Here is a 23,675-nt window from a genome sequence, read left to right as displayed (position 1 = left end):
GTGTTTGGCCACATCATGGAGACGTTCATCAGGAGGGCTTTAAACTGAATCCTAAGGGGGTGGGAGACGTAAACTTGATGGTAATGACTGATAAAGGCTTGTGCACAGTAATGGGAACAGAGAGATCGGCTCTAACAGTCCTCAGAAAAATGTAGTAAGGAAGGCAAGCCACAAATCACATGGTCTTTGATGTCTCTATACTAATGAGCAGAGCATGGGAAACAAGTAGGATGAACTTGAACTCTTATTTATTTATTATTTAATTTGTATCCCGCCCTTCCTCCCAGCAGGAGCCCAGGGAGGCAAACAAAGTGCTAAAAACACTTTAAAAATCATAAAAACAGATCTTAAAATACATTAAAACAAAACAGCGTTAAAAACATTTTAAAAAACAACTTTAAAAAAGGGTTAAAAACATTATTAAAAACATATTAAGCTATTCTAACAGTAACTCTTAATACAGAAGGGTAATTACTACTTGATAGGTATAACTAAAATTTGGTGGGATGACTCCCATGTCTGGAATACAGCAATTGAAGGATATAACTTGTTCAAAAAGAACAAAAGGAATAAAAAGGGAGATGGAGTTGTGCTATATGTTAAAAATATATATCCCTGCACAGAAATACAGGAAGATGAGCTTGGTAGCTCCATCGAAAGTATCTGGATTAAAATTAATGGGGCAAGTAATAAAAGGAATGTAGTGCTTGGAGTCTACCACCAACCACCCAATCAAGGAGAAGACAAGAATGTAACTTTTGAAAAGCAAATTGCCAATGTTTCAAGGAGGCATGATGTAGTAGTAATTCAATTATCCCAATATCAGTTGGGAGACAAATTCTGCCAAACACGGCTCCTCTGACTTGTGTTGGGGATAACTTTCTCCTACAGAAAGTGGAGGAAGCAACCAGAGGATCAGCTATCCTAGACTTGATTCTAACCAATAGAGATGATTTGGTGGATGAAGTGGCAGTTCCGGGAACTCTGGGGGAAAGTGACCACACCATACTTGAATTCTCGATTTTAACAGAAGCAAAAGCTGAGAGTAGCCATATGTGCACCCTGGACTTCAGGAAAGCTGATTTTAATAAACTCAGAACTATTGTAAGTACGGTTCCATGGCAAGCCACCCTAATGAGAAAAGGAGTCCAAGATGGGTGGGAGTTTCTAAAAAAATGAAATTCTAAAAGTGCAATGGCAAGCAATTCCAATAAGGAAAAAAGCAGGGAAAAGCAGAAGAAGCCAACGTGGCTTCACAAAAAGCTTAGACATGTCCCGAAAACAAAAAAAGGACACATACAGGAAGTGGAAAGAAGTGGAAAGAAAGGAAGAGTACAGGCAGGTATCATGGAACTGCAGGGATGGTGTCAGGAAGACTAAAGCTGAGAATGAGCTGAGGTTAGCAAGGGATGCTAAAAGCAACAAAAAAGCTTTCTTCAGGTATGTCCATAGTAAAAGTTAGAGAAATGAAATGAAGGCACAGCTACTAAATGAGGATGGCAAAATGATAACAGATGACAAAGAAAAGGCAGAAGTGCTCAATTCCTACTTTGGCTCAGTCTTCTCCCAAAAAAGGGACTATGACCCTCCTGGGAAACATGAAGTAGAAGGGGCAGGATTGCAGCTTGAGATTGATAGACAAACGGTCAAAGAATACCTAATCATTCTGAATGAGTTCAAATCGGCAGGGCCCAATAAACTGCATCCTAGAGTATTGAAGGAACTGGCTGAAGAACTCTCAGAACCGCTCTCTATTATCTTTGCGAAATCATGGAGGACTGGTGAAGGGCCGGATGACTGGAGGAGAGCTAATGTTATTCCTATCTTCAAAAGGGCAAAAAGGAGGAACTGGGGAACTACAGACCAGTCAGCCTAACATCAGTCTGTGGAAAAACTCTGGAGCAGATTATAAAGCAGTCAATCTGTTAGCACCTTGAAAACAATGCAGTGATTACTAGGAGCCAACATGGATTTATGAAAAACAAATCCTGCCAAACTAATCTTATCTCATTTTTTCATTGGGTAACCTCCCTTGTAGACTGTGGGAATGCTGTGGACATAATATATCTCGACTTCAGCAAAGCTTTTGACAAAGTGCCCCATGATATTCTGATTAGCAAGCTAGTTAAATGTAGGCTGGATGGAACAACTATCCGGTGGATCCACAGTTGGCTCCAGAATCGTACTCAAAGAGTGCTTTTTAATGGTTCCTTCTCAAACTGGGCAGAAGTAATGAGTGGGGTACCATAGGGCTCGGTCCTGGACCCAGTGCTCTTTAACATTTTTATTGACTTGGATGAGGAAGTACAGAGCACGCTTATCAAATTTGCAGATGATACAAAATGGGGGGGGCACTGCTAATACCATGGAAGATAGAAAGAAAATTCAAAGAGACCTTGATAGGCTGGAGCATTGGGCTGAAAACAACAGAATGAAATTCAACAGGGATAAATGCAAAGTTCTACACTTAGGAAAAAGAAACCAAATGCACAGTTATAAGATGGGGAATACTTGGCTCAGCCATACGACATGTGAGGAGGATTTTGGAATTGTTGTTGATCACAAGCTGAATATGAGTGAATAGTGTGATGTGGCTGCAAAAAAGGCAAATGCTATATTAGGCTGCATTAACAGAAGTATAGTTTCAAAATTGCATGAAATATTAGTTCCCCTCTTTTCAGCACTGGTTAGGCTTCATCTTGAATACTGCATCCAGTTCTGGTCTCTGCACTTCAAGAAGGATGCAGACAAACTGGAACAGGTTCAGAGGAGGGCAAGAAGGATGATCAGAGAACTGGAAACAAAGCCCTCTGAGGAAAGACTGAAAGAACTGGGCATGTTTAGCCTGGAGAAGAGAGAACTGGGGGGAGATATGATAGCACTCTTCAAGTACATGAAAGGTTGTCACACAGAGGAGGGCTGGGATCTCTTCTCGCTCGTCCCAGAGTGCAGGACACGGAATAATGGACTCAAGTTGCAGGAAGCCAGATTTTGACTGGACATCAGGAAAAATTTCCTAACTGTTAGAGCCATACAACAATGGAACCAATTACCTTGAGAGGTAGTGGGCTCGCCGACACTGGAGGCATTCAAGAGGCAGCTGGACAGCCATCTGTCGGGAATGCTTTGATTTGGATTTCTGCATTGAGCAGGGGGTTGGACTTGGTGGCCTTCCAACTCTACTATTCTATGATTCTATGAACTCAGAGGAAGGCTTTGGTAAACCACCTCTGAATACCTCTTACCATGAAAAACCCTATCGACAGAGTATCCAAAATGCAACACGAGATAGTGCTGGAAGATGAGACCCCCATTCAGCGAGCTACTGGGGAAGAACAACAGAAAAGTACAAGTAGCACTGGGACTAGTGACACCAGTGGGTCAAAGCCTAATGGAAGCCCAGAGGCTGATGTGCACAAATACAAAAGGAGAGTCCGGAGTTGTACGACGCACACAATAGGAACATGGAATGTGAGAAGCATGAACCAGGGAAAGTTAGAAATTGTGAAGCAAGAAATGGAACTTATCAACATTACAATACTTGGCATGAGTGAATTAAAATGGACAGGAATGGGACATTTTCAATCAGGTAGCTACAAAATATTTTATGCAGGAAAAGAGAAATTAAGAAGAAATGGGGTTGCTTTAATGGTGAGAAGTGATGTAGCAAAAGCAATTAAGAGCTATAACACAAGGTCTGAGCAAGTGATGTCAATGAGATTAAACAGGAAACCTATTAACATAACCATCATCCATGTCTACGCTCCAACATCAAACACAAAAGAAGATGAATTGGTGTCGTATCCAGGATGGGACTCAGGAACCAGGCCAGTTGATGAAAGCAATTCAGTTTTTATTAAAGTAATATCCAGACACAAACTACGTCTTCTCATGAAGTTACACTACAACACATATCCTGCGACATACAAGAGAGTTGACAGAACGAAGGGTCACTATATCTCCTGCCCCTTAAGAAGGGGGAAAACGGGCGCGAATTCTCTCACTCCACCTCAAAGTGCTCTCATCCACCACCCTTCTCTCCCCCCTCCTTTCTCTTTGCTTTAGCTGCCTCCTGGTGCACGGTGAAGGAGGAAGCACGTCCCCCTCCCCTTCTGACTCTGGTATGGGTGAAAGCGGGGGGGCAATGTGTAAACTGTCTGGCGGTTTCTCTTTGCTTGTCCCTGGCTCAAGAGGCCCTCCCTCTCCCTCTAACTGCTCTGAACTCAGGGGGGAGGAGGCGTGGGAACTTCAAGGGAGTCTGTGAGCCTTCCAAGGTCTTTACTGCTAAACAGTTCTATCTCTGGGATTTCCTCCCCCTCTCCTCCTGCTTCTTCTTCGCACAACTCTGGATAAATGACCCCCTCCCTCGTCTTCTGAATCCTCAGGGCCCCAATCCTGCATCCTGACACCATCCCCTCTCTCATGCTGAGCTCCCCCCCAACTGGTTGGCTTGGGACAATGGGGAAACTGTTGGTGAAAAAGTTTTACTAATTCTGGAGCATGCACATCGTTTTCATTTTCCCAAGATCTATCAGCTGGCCCATAACCCTTCCAGTGAATCAAGTACTGCAATTTGTTACGTCTGATTCTGGAGTCCAGAATTTCTGCCACTTCGAACTCAGTCTGTCCATCCACTATGAGTGGCATCCCTGGAGGTTCCTCCGGTCGTAAATCACTGGGAGGGGCTGCTTTCGTTAATAAGGAATGATGGAACACAGGGTGTATTTTAAAAGTGTCAGGCAACTTCAGACGGTAAGCCACTGGATTGATCTGCGCCTCTATTTCGAAGGGCCCCACTCTCTTATCCTGCAGCTTTCTCCAGGCATCTGCAGAAAGCAGGTAGACAACCATACCTGGTCTCCTATTTGCAGTGGAGGCCCCTGATGTCGGTGCTGATCCACCACTCGTTTGTAATCAATCTTGGCTTCGTCTAGCTATTTTTTCGCAAAAAACTGCGACCAACATATCTGTCTCTGGTTCAACTTTCGAGCAGTGTGCAGACTTTCCAAGTTCTTATGATCCGAGCGCACTTCTATCTGATGTTGAGCTCCCTCTAGATACTGTCTCCAATTCTCAAAGGAGTCCTTGACAGCCAACAGCTCCTTCTCCCACAGTGTATAATTTCTCTCGGCATCCTTTAGCTTTCTGGAGAAGTACGCACAAGGATACAATTCCTTTCCTTCCATATCTAATTGTAACAGAACCCCCCCTATAGCTAGGTCCGAAGCGTCCGCTTCTACGACAAAAGGGCGGGTAGGGTCGGCAAAACGCAGAATGGGCTCAGATGCGAATTTTCTTTTCAGATCCTCAAAAGCTCTTGTTGCTTTCTCTGTCCATTGAAACTTCCCCTTTCCCCTTAAACAGTCAGTAAGGGGGGCCGTTAGCTTGGAGAAACCTGGGATGAATTTTCTGTAGTAATTGGCAAACCCCAAAAAACGTTGTACGTCCTTTTTTGTGGTTGGCTGTCCCCATTCTAATACACAACTCACTTTTCCCAGATCCATTTCCACTCCTCCTGCTGAGATTCGGTATCCAAGAAAGTCCAAAGATGATAGGTCAAACCCACATTTTACCAACTTAGCATACAAGTGATGCTGTCTCAGTCTTTCCAACACAGTTTTCACGTGATGGTCATGTTCGTCCTGGTTCTTAGAAAACACCAGAATATCATCCAGATAGCAAATCACATACTGATCCAAGAGATCCCTAAACACTTCATTCATGAACTTTTGAAACACGCCAGACCTTCCACAAAGCCCAAAAGGCATCACCAGATATTCAAACTGACCATACGAAGTAAGAAACCCTGTTTTTCATTCGTCCCCCTCCCTCATTCTAATCAGATTGTATGCTCCTCTTAAGTCCAATTTCGTGAAGATTTTTGCAGAAAGCAGTCGATCTAACAACTCTGGAATCAAGGGCAGCGGATAACTGTTAGGGATAGTAATTTGATTTAAGGTGCGATAGTCATTACAGGGTCTGAGTTCCCCCCTTTTTTCTTCACGAACAACAGAGGGGCCCCTGCAGGGGACTGTGAGGGACAAATGAATCCTCTCTTCAGGTTTTTCTCCAAAAACTCTCTCAAAGCTGCTCTCTCCATCTCTGTAAGAGAGTAGATTCTTCCAGCTGGGATGCTTGCTCCAGGCACTAAATCAATTGCACAGTCATAAGGGCGGTGGGGGGGCAAAGTCTCAGCTTCCTTTTCATCAAACACATCCGCAAGTCCCCATATTTCGAGGGGAGGATCACTTCCTTGCCCTCCTGCACTGCCCCTGCCAGAGCTTTTGCGGTGATCTTTGGTTGACAGTTCTCATGACAATACTGGGAAGTGAACCATACCACCGCGTCCTTCCAGTCTATTTTTGGGTCATGCTTTGCGAGCCAGGGCATTCCCAGAATCACATCAAAATTCAAGAGATCTGACACATACAAGGAGATGAACTCTTCGTGCCCAGGAATTTCTAGTTTCAACTCTTCCGTGGCTCGTGTCACTCCTCTGGACTTTAAAGGCCTACCATCTATGGTTTCCACGGACAGGGGGGTGTCTAGCTTCCATTGGGAGATCCTGTGACGTTTTGCCAACTTGGCATCAATGAAGTTGGTCAAGGCTCCACTGTCAATCAATGCTGTGGAGTTAAACATTACTCCTGTGGAAGTTGTAACTCGAATAGGTAGTACCAATACCCCTTGGGAGGGGGGCTGTACTATTTGAGGGCCTTTATACAACGCAGCCCCCAGCCCTCCGGCCTTCGTGAGAGCTGGGTATTTTAGTTTTCCGATGGCCCTGTGTTCTCCCCTTTCAGTCCACATTCCCTAGCCACATGGCCCAGCTTTGAACAATAAAAACAGAGACGTTCCCGACAACGCCTTTCTTTTTCCTCTTCTGACAGTTTCAGACGAGCCCCTCCCTGTCCTTCTCCCGCATTACCTGACACTCCTGGTGTTGAAGGGATCTTGTTGCGTGAGGCCGAAGCCGAATATCTCTGGGCCTCCTGTTTCTTCTCCAGACGTCTTCCTTCCAGCCTGTGGTCTATCTGCAGACACAGTCGAATCAGTCCAGGCAGGTTATTTGGGGGTGTAGTTCTGGCCAGATCATCCAGGATCTCAGCATTCAATCCACTCTGATACATAAACATCAAGGCTGAGTCATTATAACCGGTTTCTTGAGCCAGAATTTTAAAGGCGTTAGTGTACTCTGAAACAGTTCCTTTCCCTTGCTTCAAAGCGCCCAATTGCCTCGCCATGGTCTCCGCTCTTTGCGGGTCCTGAAACATTTCGGTCAAGGCTCGCATAAATTCTCTGTATCTTCCCAAAAGGGTATCCTTTCTTACCAGGTAGGGAGTGACCTACCTGGCCGCTTCCCCTTCCAATAGGCTAATCACGAAGGCCACCTTGGCCACATCACTAGGAAATTCTGCATTTCTAATGTCCAGATACATTTCACATTGAGCCACGAAGGTGGAGAGCTGGTCACTCTGTCCCACATATTTAGGTGGTAATCCAATAGGGATCTTCATCACACTGGCTGGAGGGGCTGACCGCATCTGATCTATTGTGGTTTTCAAGGCTTGATTATCAGTTTTCAGTGTCCTAACTGCCGCCAACAAGGTTTGAACATCTCCCTGCAAGTCTGCAACGTTAGTCCTCAACTGTAGCACTTCTTCCACCTCAGAAGTGGGAATTGTCCCCCCTGCTGCTCCCTTTTCCATCTTGTCACATTCAAGTGGTGGAAGCGCTGAGGATGGGATAAGTGGTTCTGTCAAGCTGTCGTATCCAGGATGGGACTCAGGAACCAGGCCAGTTGATGAAAGCAATTCAGTTTTTATTAAAGTAATATCCAGACACAAACTACGTCTTCTCATGAAGTTACACTACAACACATATCCTGCGACATACAAGAGAGTTGACAGAACGAAGGGTCACTATATCTCCTGCCCCTTAAGAAGGGGGAAAACGGGCGCGAATTCTCTCACTCCACCTCAAAGTGCTCTCATCCACCACCCTTCTCTCCCCCCTCCTTTCTCTTTGCTTTAGCTGCCTCCTGGTGCACGGTGAAGGAGGAAGCACGTCCCCCTCCCCTTCTGACTCTGGTATGGGTGAAAGCGGGGGGGCAATGTGTAAACTGTCTGGCGGTTTCTCTTTGCTTGTCCCTGGCTCAAGAGGCCCTCCCTCTCCCTCTAACTGCTCTGAACTCAGGGGGGAGGAGGCGTGGGAACTTCAAGGGAGTCTGTGAGCCTTCCAAGGTCTTTACTGCTAAACAGTTCTATCTCTGGGATTTCCTCCCCCTCTCCTCCTGCTTCTTCTTCGCACAACTCTGGATAAATGACCCCCTCCCTCGTCTTCTGAATCCTCAGGGCCCCAATCCTGCATCCTGACACCATCCCCTCTCTCATGCTGAGCTCCCCCCCAACTGGTTGGCTTGGGACAATGGGGAAACTGTTGGTGAAAAAGTTTTACTAATTCTGGAGCATGCACATCGTTTTCATTTTCCCAAGATCTATCAGCTGGCCCATAACCCTTCCAGTGAATCAAGTACTGCAATTTGTTACGTCTGATTCTGGAGTCCAGAATTTCTGCCACTTCGAACTCAGTCTGTCCATCCACTATGAGTGGCATCCCTGGAGGTTCCTCCGGTCGTAAATCACTGGGAGGGGCTGCTTTCGTTAATAAGGAATGATGGAACACAGGGTGTATTTTAAAAGTGTCAGGCAACTTCAGACGGTAAGCCACTGGATTGATCTGCGCCTCTATTTCGAAGGGCCCCACTCTCTTATCCTGCAGCTTTCTCCAGGCATCTGCAGAAAGCAGGTAGACAACCATACCTGGTCTCCTATTTGCAGTGGAGGCCCCTGATGTCGGTGCTGATCCACCACTCGTTTGTAATCAATCTTGGCTTCGTCTAGCTATTTTTTCGCAAAAAACTGCGACCAACATATCTGTCTCTGGTTCAACTTTCGAGCAGTGTGCAGACTTTCCAAGTTCTTATGATCCGAGCGCACTTCTATCTGATGTTGAGCTCCCTCTAGATACTGTCTCCAATTCTCAAAGGAGTCCTTGACAGCCAACAGCTCCTTCTCCCACAGTGTATAATTTCTCTCGGCATCCTTTAGCTTTCTGGAGAAGTACGCACAAGGATACAATTCCTTTCCTTCCATATCTAATTGTAACAGAACCCCCCCTATAGCTAGGTCCGAAGCGTCCGCTTCTACGACAAAAGGGCGGGTAGGGTCGGCAAAACGCAGAATGGGCTCAGATGCGAATTTTCTTTTCAGATCCTCAAAAGCTCTTGTTGCTTTCTCTGTCCATTGAAACTTCCCCTTTCCCCTTAAACAGTCAGTAAGGGGGGCCGTTAGCTTGGAGAAACCTGGGATGAATTTTCTGTAGTAATTGGCAAACCCCAAAAAACGTTGTACGTCCTTTTTTGTGGTTGGCTGTCCCCATTCTAATACACAACTCACTTTTCCCAGATCCATTTCCACTCCTCCTGCTGAGATTCGGTATCCAAGAAAGTCCAAAGATGATAGGTCAAACCCACATTTTACCAACTTAGCATACAAGTGATGCTGTCTCAGTCTTTCCAACACAGTTTTCACGTGATGGTCATGTTCGTCCTGGTTCTTAGAAAACACCAGAATATCATCCAGATAGCAAATCACATACTGATCCAAGAGATCCCTAAACACTTCATTCATGAACTTTTGAAACACGCCAGACCTTCCACAAAGCCCAAAAGGCATCACCAGATATTCAAACTGACCATACGAAGTAAGAAACCCTGTTTTTCATTCGTCCCCCTCCCTCATTCTAATCAGATTGTATGCTCCTCTTAAGTCCAATTTCGTGAAGATTTTTGCAGAAAGCAGTCGATCTAACAACTCTGGAATCAAGGGCAGCGGATAACTGTTAGGGATAGTAATTTGATTTAAGGTGCGATAGTCATTACAGGGTCTGAGTTCCCCCCTTTTTTCTTCACGAACAACAGAGGGGCCCCTGCAGGGGACTGTGAGGGACAAATGAATCCTCTCTTCAGGTTTTTCTCCAAAAACTCTCTCAAAGCTGCTCTCTCCATCTCTGTAAGAGAGTAGATTCTTCCAGCTGGGATGCTTGCTCCAGGCACTAAATCAATTGCACAGTCATAAGGGCGGTGGGGGGGCAAAGTCTCAGCTTCCTTTTCATCAAACACATCCGCAAGTCCCCATATTTCGAGGGGAGGATCACTTCCTTGCCCTCCTGCACTGCCCCTGCCAGAGCTTTTGCGGTGATCTTTGGTTGACAGTTCTCATGACAATACTGGGAAGTGAACCATACCACCGCGTCCTTCCAGTCTATTTTTGGGTCATGCTTTGCGAGCCAGGGCATTCCCAGAATCACATCAAAATTCAAGAGATCTGACACATACAAGGAGATGAACTCTTCGTGCCCAGGAATTTCTAGTTTCAACTCTTCCGTGGCTCGTGTCACTCCTCTGGACTTTAAAGGCCTACCATCTATGGTTTCCACGGACAGGGGGGTGTCTAGCTTCCATTGGGAGATCCTGTGACGTTTTGCCAACTTGGCATCAATGAAGTTGGTCAAGGCTCCACTGTCAATCAATGCTGTGGAGTTAAACATTACTCCTGTGGAAGTTGTAACTCGAATAGGTAGTACCAATACCCCTTGGGAGGGGGGCTGTACTATTTGAGGGCCTTTATACAACGCAGCCCCCAGCCCTCCGGCCTTCGTGAGAGCTGGGTATTTTAGTTTTCCGATGGCCCTGTGTTCTCCCCTTTCAGTCCACATTCCCTAGCCACATGGCCCAGCTTTGAACAATAAAAACAGAGACGTTCCCGACAACGCCTTTCTTTTTCCTCTTCTGACAGTTTCAGACGAGCCCCTCCCTGTCCTTCTCCCGCATTACCTGACACTCCTGGTGTTGAAGGGATCTTGTTGCGTGAGGCCGAAGCCGAATATCTCTGGGCCTCCTGTTTCTTCTCCAGACGTCTTCCTTCCAGCCTGTGGTCTATCTGCAGACACAGTCGAATCAGTCCAGGCAGGTTATTTGGGGGTGTAGTTCTGGCCAGATCATCCAGGATCTCAGCATTCAATCCACTCTGATACATAAACATCAAGGCTGAGTCATTATAACCGGTTTCTTGAGCCAGAATTTTAAAGGCGTTAGTGTACTCTGAAACAGTTCCTTTCCCTTGCTTCAAAGCGCCCAATTGCCTCGCCATGGTCTCCGCTCTTTGCGGGTCCTGAAACATTTCGGTCAAGGCTCGCATAAATTCTCTGTATCTTCCCAAAAGGGTATCCTTTCTTACCAGGTAGGGAGTGACCTACCTGGCCGCTTCCCCTTCCAATAGGCTAATCACGAAGGCCACCTTGGCCACATCACTAGGAAATTCTGCATTTCTAATGTCCAGATACATTTCACATTGAGCCACGAAGGTGGAGAGCTGGTCACTCTGTCCCACATATTTAGGTGGTAATCCAATAGGGATCTTCATCACACTGGCTGGAGGGGCTGACCGCATCTGATCTATTGTGGTTTTCAAGGCTTGATTATCAGTTTTCAGTGTCCTAACTGCCGCCAACAAGGTTTGAACATCTCCCTGCAAGTCTGCAACGTTAGTCCTCAACTGTAGCACTTCTTCCACCTCAGAAGTGGGAATTGTCCCCCCTGCTGCTCCCTTTTCCATCTTGTCACATTCAAGTGGTGGAAGCGCTGAGGATGGGATAAGTGGTTCTGTCAAGCTGTCGTATCCAGGATGGGACTCAGGAACCAGGCCAGTTGATGAAAGCAATTCAGTTTTTATTAAAGTAATATCCAGACACAAACTACGTCTTCTCATGAAGTTACACTACAACACATATCCTGCGACATACAAGAGAGTTGACAGAACGAAGGGTCACTATCTCTACTGCCCCTTAAGAAGGGGGAAAACGGGCGCGAATTCTCTCACTCCGCCTCAAAGTGCTCTCATCCACCACCCTTCTCTCCCCCCTCCTTTCTCTTTGCTTTAGCTGCCTCCTGGTGCACGGTGAAGGAGGAAGCATGTCCCCCTCCCCTTCTGACTCTGGTATGGGTGAAAGCGGGGGGGCAATGTGCAAATTGTCTGGCGGTTTCTCTTTGCTTGTCCCTGGCTCAGGAGGCCCTCCCTCTCCCTCTAACTGCTCTGAACTCAGGGGGGAGGAGGCGTGGGAACTTCAAGGGAGTCTGTGAGCCTTCCAAGGTCTTTACTGCTAAACAGTTCTATCTCTGGGATTTCCTCCCCCCCTCCTCCTGCTTCTTCTTCGCACAACTCTGGATAAACAACCCCCTCCCTTTCTTCATCTTCTGAATCCTCAGGGCCCCAATCCTGCATCCTGACAGTTGGAGAGATTTTATGCAGAAGTACAGGAAGAAATTGATCACACACCAAAACAAGATGTTCTAATAATCATGGGGGACTGGAATGCAAAAGTAGGGAACAGAGAACTAGAAATTGCAGTGCATAGCTGGGAAATGAAGAGGCAAGATAAGATGAAGTGTGAGTAAATCAAGGGCCACATTTATTGGAATAAAGCCAATTACATGCTTGATTGCATAATAAAATGATCTGCAGAGACAAGTGCAGAACCTAACTCATACTCAATCGGGCAAGGACACCCTGCCAGGGGAAAGGGGGTGGTCAAACCCCAATCCCCTTCTCCTGGCCCCATCCCCGCAGGGTGGTTAGGGAAGCCTTCCTGCTTCATCCCCCCTCAGGGCCGCACAACTCTGAGTGGGTGTTACAGGTTAGCCCCAAAGGTGAGCCTTATCCTGCCAACAGGCCGCACAACCTGGAAGGCAGGCCTCAGAACCCACCGATCACCTTAAAGGGTGCCTAAGGGTGGTCACCAAACCCTACCTTGTGAAATTCTTCACATATCCACCAAACGTGACCAAATAACCTATTTACAGATTAAACTATAAGGCCAGGCAACAAATCAGCCAAATCAAATTAAGCCAAATAAAGTTGAGCAAATCAGCTGAATTAGAAGAACAGTACAGGGTAGGCAAAAAACCACTTCTTCTTGTTGTAGGCAAAAAACTTGCCAGCAAATGAAGGCTGGCGAGCTAAAAATTCCTACCCGGCCCTGAAGCGACCAGTTACACTTGTACTGCCCTGAAGGGAGGTTGTACTGCCCTGAAGGGAGGGAGGGCTGGTGTCGCATAAGGCCAGAAAGAGGCCAAGGGGAGACAGAGCAGGGCTTAAATAGCCACCCTGCTCTGCCCCCTATGCAACAGGCACATGCGGCCACATCGCACCGAATGTAAGGGACTTTTGAAGCCATGCCAGGTCTCCCCTGGCATGGCTGCAAAGGCCCACCAATGCCAGAGCCCTTGGGTCTATGGCAGGAATTTTATTTATTTATTTATTTTATTCGATTTATATACCGCCCACAGCCCAAGGGCTCTCAGGACGGTGCACAACATGGATAAATACAATAAAATCACAAGAACAGCAAAATATACATTATTAAACAAGTAAACAACCTGATATAGATTAAAAACACAAATAGATTAAAATGCCTGGGAGAATAAAAAGGTTTTAACCTGGCGCCGAAAAGATAAAAGTGTAGGCACCAGGAGCACCTCATCGAGAAAACTGTTCCATAAATCAGGGGCAACCACTGAAAAGGCCCTAGATCTTGTTACTACCCTCCCAGCTTCTCTGTGAGTCAGAGCTCGGAGGAGGGCCTTAGATGTTGAATGTAGTGAATGGGTAGGTTCGTATCGGGAGAGGCGTTCCGCTAGGTATTGTGGTCCCACGCCGTGTAAGGCTTTATAAGTCAAAACTAGCACTTTGAATTTGGCCCGGAAACAAATAGGTAGCCAGTGCAAAAGAGCCAGAACAGGTGTTATATGTGCAGACCGCCTAGTCCTCATCAGCAGTCTAGCAGCTGTGTTTTGCACTAGCTGTAGTTTCTGAACTGTCTTCAAAGGCAGCCCCACATAGAGCGCATTGCAGTAATCCAGTCTAGAGGTTACCAGAGCATGCACAACTGAAGCGAGGTCATCGCTTTCCAGATAGGGACGTAGCTGGGCTACCAACCGAAGGTGGTAGAACGCATTCCGTGCCACCGAGGCCACCTGTGCCTCGAGAGACAGGAATGGATCGAGAAGAACCCCCAAGCTACGAACCTGTTCCTTCAGGGGGAGTGTAACCCCATCTAGAACAGGTTGAACATCCACCATCTGGTCAGAGAAGGCGCTCACCAACAGCGTCTCGGTCTTGTCAGGATTGAGCTTCAGTTTATTAGCTCTCATCCAGTCCATTATCGCGGCCAGGCAACGGTTCAGCACATTAACAGCCTCACCTGAAGAAGATGAAAAGGAGAAATAGAGTTGCGTGTCATCAGCATACTGATGACAATGCACTCCAAAGCTCCTGATGACCGCACCCAGTGGCTTCATGTAGATGTTAAAAAGCATAGGGGACAAAACCGATCCCTGCGGGACTCCACAATGGAGAGTCCAGGGTGTCGAACAATGTTCCCCAAGCCATACCCTCTGGAGACGATCCACCAAGTAGGAGCGGAACCACTGCCAAGCAGTACCTCCAACTCCCAACTCCATGAGTCTCCCCAGAAGGATACCATGGTCGATGGTATCAAAAGCAGCTGAGAGATCAAGGAGAATCAACAGAGTAACACTCCCTCTGTCCCTCTCCCGACATAGGTCATCATACAGGGCGACCAAGGCTGTTTCAGTGCCAAAACCAGGCCTAAAACCGGATTGAAACGGATCTAGATAATTGATTTCATCCAAAAGCACCTGGAGCTGGCTGGCGACCACCCGTTCTAAGACCTTGCCCAGGAATGGAACATTCGCTACCGGTCTTCTCCCTCTCTCATAATACTAGAACTCGTGGACATTCAAAGAAGCTGAATGTTGGAAGATTCAGGACAGACAAAAGGAAGTACTTCTTTACTCAGCACATAGTTAAACTATGGAATTTGCTCCCACAACATGCAGTAATGGCCACCAGCTTGGACGGCTTTAAAAGAAGATTAGACAAATTCATGGAGGACAGGGCTATCAATGGCTACTAGCCGTGATGGCTGTGCTCTGCCACCCTAGTCAGAGGCAGCATGCTTCTGAAAACGAGTTGCCGGAAGCCTCAGGAGAGGAGAGTGTTCTTGCACTCGGGTCCTGCTTGCGGGCTTCCCCCAGGCACCTGGTTGGCCACTGTGAGAACAGGATGCTGGACTAGATGGGCCACTGGCCTGATCCAGCAGGCTCTTCTTATGTTCTTATGTTCTTATGTTCTTATGTCTATAGTTGTTCAAATTATCTGGGTCCAGGGAAGGTTTCTTCAGGAGTGGTCTCACTACTGCCTCTTTTAAGCAACTAGGGACCACTCCATCTCTCAAGGAGGCATTTATCACTTCCCTGGCCCAGCCGGCTGTTCCAGCCCTGCCAGCTTTCACTAGCCAAGAGGGGCAAGGATCCAGTACCAAGGTGGTTGCATGCACCAGTCCAAGCACCTTGTCAACGTCCTCAAGCTGTACCAACTGAAACTCATCCAATAAATAAGGACAAGGCCGTGCTCCGGATACCTCATTAGGTTCAACTGCCATAATACTGGAGTCTAAGTCCTGGCGGATGCATGAGATTTTATCTTGGAAGTGCCCAGCGAACTCGTTACAGCGGATGTCTGAAGGTTCTATAATTTCCTGAGGGCTAGGGTTTAAAGGCCCTTGGACAATTTTAAAGAGCTCTGCTGGGCGGTTGAGAGATGATTTAATAGTGGCAGCGAAATATCGCTTTTTCGCTGCCCTCACCGCTTCTGTATACAGTTTAGTGGAGGCACTTACCAAGGCGTAATTGCATCCATCAGGAGTACGCCTCCATCTGCACTCAAGCCTTCTCCTCTCTTGCTTCATCGCTCTCAGCTCCGGGGTATACCACGGGGCTGCATGAGCTGTGCATGGGATAGGGCGCGCAGGAGCGATCGTGTCCACGGCCCGGGTCATTTCCGTGTTCCACAGTTTGACCAGGGCTTCGACAGGAGCGCCTGTCTTATCAGCCGGAAAATCCCCCAGAGCCCTTTGGAAACCCAAAGGATCCATTAGTCTCCGAAGTCAGACCCGCTTAATAGGTCCTCCACCCTTGCAGAGGGAAAGGGCGGCTGTAAGGAATTGTGAGGAAATGGGGCTTAAGAGATAGAAATGAAGCATGAGAAAGAATTCTGTGAAGCCAATAATTTGTTTCTTGCAAACACATTTTTGAGCAACCAAAAAGATGACTGTACACATGGACATCACCAATATAGTGGTCAATATAGGAATCAAATTGATTATATAATTGGTAGCAGAAGATGCAGAAGTTCCATACTTTCTGCGAAAACAAGACCAGGAGCAGACTGCGGTATAGATTATGAACCGGTAATATCGAAAATCAGAGTAAAGCTAAAGAAGAACAATAAAGCAATCATAATGCCAAAATACAATTTAAATAACACCCCAAAAGAATATAAAGATCAAATAAGGAACAGATTTGAGGCTTTAAACTTAATTGACAGAGAACCAGAAGAGCAATGGATTGAAGTCAGAGACATTATCAGTGAAGAATGCAAAAAGACAATACCTTTAGTTAAAAAGAGAGAAAGATCTCAATGGATGACTGACAAAAGTCTTAAAATGATTAAAGAAAGAAGGAAAGCAAAAGCAAAAGGAGATAGAAACAAGGTCAGAACCTTAAATGCAATAATACATTGACTAGTACATAGGGACAAAGAGCACTATTACAATAGTGATTGTATAGAAATAGAAGAGGACAACAAAAAGGGTAGAACAAGAGCCCTATTCCAAAAGATTAGAGAAATGAAAGGGAAATTTAAACCAAGAGTAGGGATGTTGAATAATCAACAGGAGAACACACTAACTGACTGAGATGAAAAAAAGGAAGATGGAAGCAATACACTGAAGAACTATATAAAAGAGATGCAATGATGACAGATTCATTCATGGAGGAACCGTATGATGAAGAACCAGAAATTTTAGAATGTGAGGTGAAAGCTGCTCTTAAAATACTTGGAAGAAACAAATCACCAGGAACAGATGCATACCAATAGAGTTGCTACAAGTTACTGAGACTGAATCTGTCCAAATTTTGACAAACATTTGTCAACAAATATGGAAAACTGGACAATGGCCCACAAACTGGAAGTTTTCAATTCCAAAGAAAGGGGATCCCAGGGAACGCAGTAATTATGAAACTATTGCCTTAATATCCCATGCAAGTAAAGTAATGCTCAAGATTCTACAACAAAGGCTCTTACCATATATGGAGCGAGAAATGTCAGATGTCCAAGCTGGATTTTGGAAACAAAGAGGTACCAGAGATCATATCACAAACATACATTGGATAATGGAACGGAGCATGGAATTTCAGAAAGAAATCACCCTGTGCTTTATGGATTACAGCAAAGCCTTTGATTGTGTAGATCATGAAAAACTATGAAATGCTTGAAAAGAAATGGGGTTGCCACAGCATCTGATTGTCCTGATACTCAACCTATATTCTGGACAAGAGGCTACTGGAAGGACAGAATATGGAGAAACCAATTCATTCCCAATCGGAAAGGGTGTGAGACAGGAGTGTATTTTATCACCCTATTTGTTTAATCTGTATCAGCCTTTCCCAACCTTTGGGTCCCCAGATGTTGCTGCGCTACGGTTCCCATCATTCCTGACCATTGGCTATGCTGGCTGGGGCTGATGGACGTTGTAGTCCAACAACATCTGCGAGCCCAAAGGTTGGGAGAAGCTTATCTATATGCAGAACATATCATACAGAAAGCGGGATTGGACCAAGATGAAGGAGATGTGAACATTGGAGGGAGAAATATCAATAATTTAAGATATGCAGATGATACCATACTACTAGCAGAAACCAGTAATGATTTGAAACGAGGAAAACACAAAAGCAGGACTACATCTGAAAGTCAAGAAGACTAAAGTAATGACAACAGAAGATATATGTAACTTTAAAGCTGACAACGAGGGCATTGAACTTGTCAAGGAATACCTTGGCACAGTCATTTACCAAAATGGACACAATAGTCAAGAAACCAGAACGTGGCTAGGAATGGGGAGGGCAGCTATGAGAGAACTAGAAAAGGTCCTCAAATGCAAAGATGTATCACTGAACACTAAAGTCAGGATCATTCAGACCATGGCATTCCTGACCTCTGTGTATGGATGTGAAAGTTGGACAGTGAAAAAAGCAAATAAGAGAAAAATCAACTCATTTGAAATGTGGTGTTGGAGGAGAGCTTTGCGCATACCATGGACTGCGAAAAAGACAAAAAATTGGGTGTTAGAACAAATTAAACCAGAACTATCATTAGAAGCTAAAATGATGAAACTGAGGTTATCCTACTTTGGACACATAATGAGAAGACATGATTCACTAGAAAAGAGAATAATGCTGGGAAAAACAGAAGGTAGTAGAAAAAGAAGAAGACCAAACAACAGATGGATTGATTCCAGAAAGGAAGCCACAGACCTTAACTTACAAGATCAGGGTGGTTTATAACAGATGCTCTTGGAGGTCACTGATTCATAGGGTCGCCTTAAGTCTTAATCGACTTGAAGGCACTTAACAACAGATGTGAGATAGCTACTTTCTGCAAGCAGAGAATCATATGGGTGGAAGGATCCTTGGAAATCATTTATTCCAACCCCCCTACTCAATGCAGGGTCTGTAAGGGAAGATGCAACTACAGGATCCCTGACAGTTGGCTATTCAGAGCCTACCACCACCTGCAGCAACCCATTCTACTGTCAGACAGCTCTTTCTGTTAGGGAGTCTATCCTAATGTTTAGTTGAAATCTGCTTCCTTGAAATTTCCACTCATTGGTTACCACCTAGTACAGCCCTCTGGAGCAAAAACAGAGAACAAGTTTACTGCATCATCTGCATGATATTTGAAGAATACTATCCTATCTCTCCATAATTGTCTCTACTCCAAGTTAAACATATCCATCTCTTTGAACCATTCCTCAGAGATGACTTCATTTCCAGACACCTCATCCTTTTGATTGCCCTCCTCTGGACACACTCCAGTTTGTTGATGTCCTTTTAAACGTATGATGCCCAAGAATGAATAAAGTACTCTAGATGTGGCATGACCAGCACAGAAGAGAACAAAACTATCACTTCTCATGATCTGAACACTATGTGCTTCTGCCTATGCAGCCTAAGATTGCACTGGCTTGTTTGGAAGCCAGATAATACTGCTGGCTCATGTTCAGCTTATGATCAACTGAGATGGCAAGTTCCTTTTCACAGGTACTAGTAATCAATACATTCTTCTATAGGTACAATTCCTTTCTTTAGGCAAGACCCAAAAATTGGAAAACAGGAAATGCAAGAACATCCAAAGCAGCGTTTGGCCTGTAGTAGCAAAGGTTGACAGTTTTGTGACACCTTAATATCTAACAAATGTATAGCGGCATGAACTTTTGTGGCCATGAACTGATTTCCAATTTTGAAGACCCGCAGTTTAGATATGCTTTGTTTTGTAATCTTATCTAGGTAGAGTAATTCAAGGTGAAACCCTGCTCTTATCTCCTATAGTACATTGTTGTTCGTTTGATTGACTGACGGACTGACGGACTGACGGACGGACGGACGGACGGATGGACAGATGGACGGATGGACGGATGGACGGATGGACGGATGGACGGATTTCTTACCTGCCCTTCACCCTAAGGTCCCAGGGCAGGTTACAACCATTTAAAATTCAATATTAAAAACAGTTTAAAACAAATTACAGTCACAAGAATAGGGTGGTGTCCTGAAAACACATCTCAGGTGTCAAAGGCCAAAGTAAAGAGGTGCATATGATGGAAACTATATAATTAGGGTTGCCAGGTTCAATCCCTGATCCTGATCCTGTATCTTTAGGAGAAGAGAAAGTCAGCCAAGTGCAGGTGTTCTTGCAACCCTGTAACAGGAAAAACCACAAGGTGGAATTCTCCCTTCCCCCTGCACAACTTTTAAAGATACAAAAGACCTCTTGGTTGCCAGGCCCAGCCTCTAAGAGATCTTTTGTATCTTTAAAAGTTGTGCAGTGGGGAGGGAGAATTCCACCTTGTGGTTTTTCCCATTACAATGTTGCAAGAACACCTGCACTTGGCTGACTTTCTCTTCTCCTAAAGATACAGGATCAGGATCAGGGATTGAACCTGGCAACCCTATATATAATGAAGGTGCCAAATGCATCTCTGTGGGCTGGGAGTTCCACAGCCTAGGAGCTGCCACAGAGAATGCCTTCTCCCAAGTCATTACATAAAACCCTGAACTTCTGAGGGCAGTGGAACTACCAAGACCCATGGCTAGGGAAGGTAATTGTTTTCACTAAAACAAAGAATAAAGAGCCTCAGGGATGATCTACCTGCTACCTTTTGTGTGAAGCTAAGAATTTGTGGGCAGGTTTGAGCCAGCACAAGTAGAATGTACATAATGTATGGTTTTGTCAACTACAAAACTGGTCAAAATGATAAGAAGATGGAGGGGGGAAGAGCAGCATTAAACACATTTGTAGAACAATCATTTCTCTTTTTCTGTCATCTGATAACTAATCTGACATGCATTTACTGTGCTACCAGAGACTTCTACCACAAGCGGCACTGTCCTGGATAACCCCTCTCATACATATTGATTCAGCCCACAGTTGCTATTTTGCTACACTCCAGGTGTGGAGGGGGGAAGCTAGAACTCTTACACAATTATTATTTAACAAGGTTTATAATCTGCTTAATTAAAAAACAAAAAACCCTCTAAGAAATATACAGAAAACAATATAAAATATTCATGAGAAAATGCTGATAAAAATCAAGAGACTTTAAAAACTAAATAGACATAATAACATTATGAAAATATAGTTTTGAAAACCAATACTCATAATAAAATTACATGCCTGGATAGGCTTGCCTAATGAAAAAAGTTTTTAGCAGGCGTCAAAAACAGTACAATGAAGGCCCCTGCCTATTTATAGGCGGGGAGTTCCAAATAGGCTGTGCAGCTACACTAAATGATAGATTTCTCACAAGTATGCAACAAACATTATATGGCACTTGCAAAAGTGCCATTTCTGCAGTTAATTTATGGAAGAATCCTAATGCCAATGTTTGGTTTCCCCTATGGGGCAGCAAAATGGTAACTGTGTGTATGACAAGAACTGACAAATGCCAGACTGTTGACCATATCCAGCCTTTTGAGGATTGCCATATGTCCTGTCCCAATGGTCAGTGCAGCTTATAATGGGACTTGCTGCTGCAACCATGGGATTTAGGAGCACGACCCTTTGTGGAGGGGGTTGGTGATGGGCCCCTGGCATGACAGCATCCACCCCTTTCCAAAGTCACCATCTAGATGCTGACTAGAGAAATGTGGAAACTTCTTAATCTATAGTGAGGTTTAGGATACAATTTTAACTCCTGCAGTAAACATGCGGAAGATGCAGCACAAAATCCACTGCAGGCATATGCATGCTGATAACTTAAAAACATATTATAAAACTATCAGTCTTTACTCTTGGCAATTTCCCTATAAGCTTCAACTTGCTGGACCCAAGACACTGCAACAAAAGTATGATAAACAACCCAAGGGCAACGCATGATGAAATTCCTAGCACTGGAGTGTACACTTTGCAATGGAAGAGAAAATCTCCAGCATCAAATTTTCATAAACCTTCATGTATTTTTTTTCTCAAAGTCAAAGCCAGAGCAAGCATTACCAAAAAGCAAACTAACCTGAAGTCACCAAAAAATGCATTCAAAAGAATAAAGCCAGTAAATAACTCATCTGTCACTGGGATCTCTATTGAATTAAATTACTTTAGACGTGAGATCTGTATTATGTGAAGGTCAAGTGTTTTTCTAATGAAGACAACAGAGTTATGCCTTTGAAAATGCAGACTAAAGATGCGCTCATTAGCCCATTTACTTGGAGGTAAAATCCACTGAAATCAATGAGGTGGCCTTCCATCAGATGTATTTAGGATCACTAGGTAAGAGAGGAGGACAGAATCAGCCTCAGGGATTGCAGTAATTTATTTCAATGAGTGCTTTGCTGATGTCTGCAGGGGTTAGATTGCCTCAGAAAAAAGTTGATGAGTTGAATCCCTGCAGAATGATTAACCTTCTTGGGAGCAGTAAACAAGGCTTGCGTGGAATTGTTCTGCTTCAAAAAGGTATTTGCTTTGAGATATTGATTGGGACTGCAGCGTCCATTGATCCAGGTTCAGGAGCAAATCACTCAAACTGCACAATGTACCCTGTGCAATAAAACCATAAAAATACAAATTAGAGAGCAATCAATGAAATTCTTCTTAAAAAAGCAACCTCATAGCACAGAGAGGCAGCTCTTAAAAAGGGAATGCCTCAAATATACTTGTGCATAGATATGCAACTTCTTAGGGTGGATATTAAAAGGGAGGAGACAGGTCCTCTTGTGCACGTCTAATGGTCTTAGTGTCTGCTTCAAACTTTTATTCCTTCCACAACCTCACCTGATAAGAAATGGGGTGTAGAGAGATGGTATAGTCCAGGCTAGTGGGGAAAGAACCAGAAGTTGGCATTTTACTTTCTACCAGTACAGAATCTGCTATATTTTTATATAATAAAGATGATGGTGGTGGTGGTGGTAAAAAAGAAGCAGCAACATTTGTATGGCACTTGCAAAGCACTTAGTTTACTTTAGTTATAGACTGCTTTTTCATGGTGAGGCATGCCCAAAGTGTCTCACAATAAACATCAGATATTTCACAATAACATGTAATGTACCATTCAAATAATACATTTTTTGTGCACAAGTACTTGGATCCAAAGCCACACAGTCAAAACTCTCCTAATGCAATAGGCTCCCTCGCTCCTGCAGGTCCCCTGCACAGACATGTGCCCCATGAGGATTGGGGGCCTTTTGGAATGGTGTGGGGTATGCTTTTGGAGCCTGCATTGGGAGGGAATACTTGTGGAAATCAAGGGAATCATATACGAACACTTTTGGATTGAAACCTGTGTTTTTCAAATGAAAATATATTCATTGTTATTTCTAAAGCACCTTCACTAGCTGTATCTTGATATCATTTGATATAATTTTTTCAGTTCACAAATTTAAATCAACAGACTAACAATAATGGAACTAGAGTTGGTAATGTTAATAGTAGATAGGATATGAAATTCAGCTATCCAACTCTGGATTCAGAACAACCAAACGGCATGAACACAGCAAACAGGCCAAAGGGATGGCAATCTATTTAGTGGGGAGATGGACAGTGGGGAGGTGGAGGTCAAAGAAGGAGATAAAAACTGTTGGAAATTAGATTGAGAACTTTAAGATGTCAAGGCAGTGGGTAGCAATTGGCTGCTTTTCCTACAAAAAGGTCACTTTGAAAAAGACCGGACCAGTCTTGAAACTTTGGCTTTGGAAGCCTGTCTATAGCAGTTTGACAGGCAAAGGCCTGGACAAGATTATCCTTGAAGATTTCCTCAGCACTGCTAGCCAGTCTACTGGGCATGCTTCGATGATCAGGCTTAATTTGTGCCAAATTTGTGCTTAATTTGTGCCCTTATGGGGCTTTCTTCTATAGTCTGTTTTCAGTACTAGGGATGGCTGCTGTAATATGTCAAGGAACAATAAAATAATGTACCCTTAA

The sequence above is a fragment of the Rhineura floridana genome, chromosome 6 (assembly GCF_030035675.1).
Source record: "Rhineura floridana isolate rRhiFlo1 chromosome 6, rRhiFlo1.hap2, whole genome shotgun sequence".
In the NCBI taxonomy this organism is placed as follows: Eukaryota; Metazoa; Chordata; class Lepidosauria; order Squamata; family Rhineuridae; genus Rhineura; species Rhineura floridana.
This window is presented reverse-complemented; position numbering follows the sequence as displayed.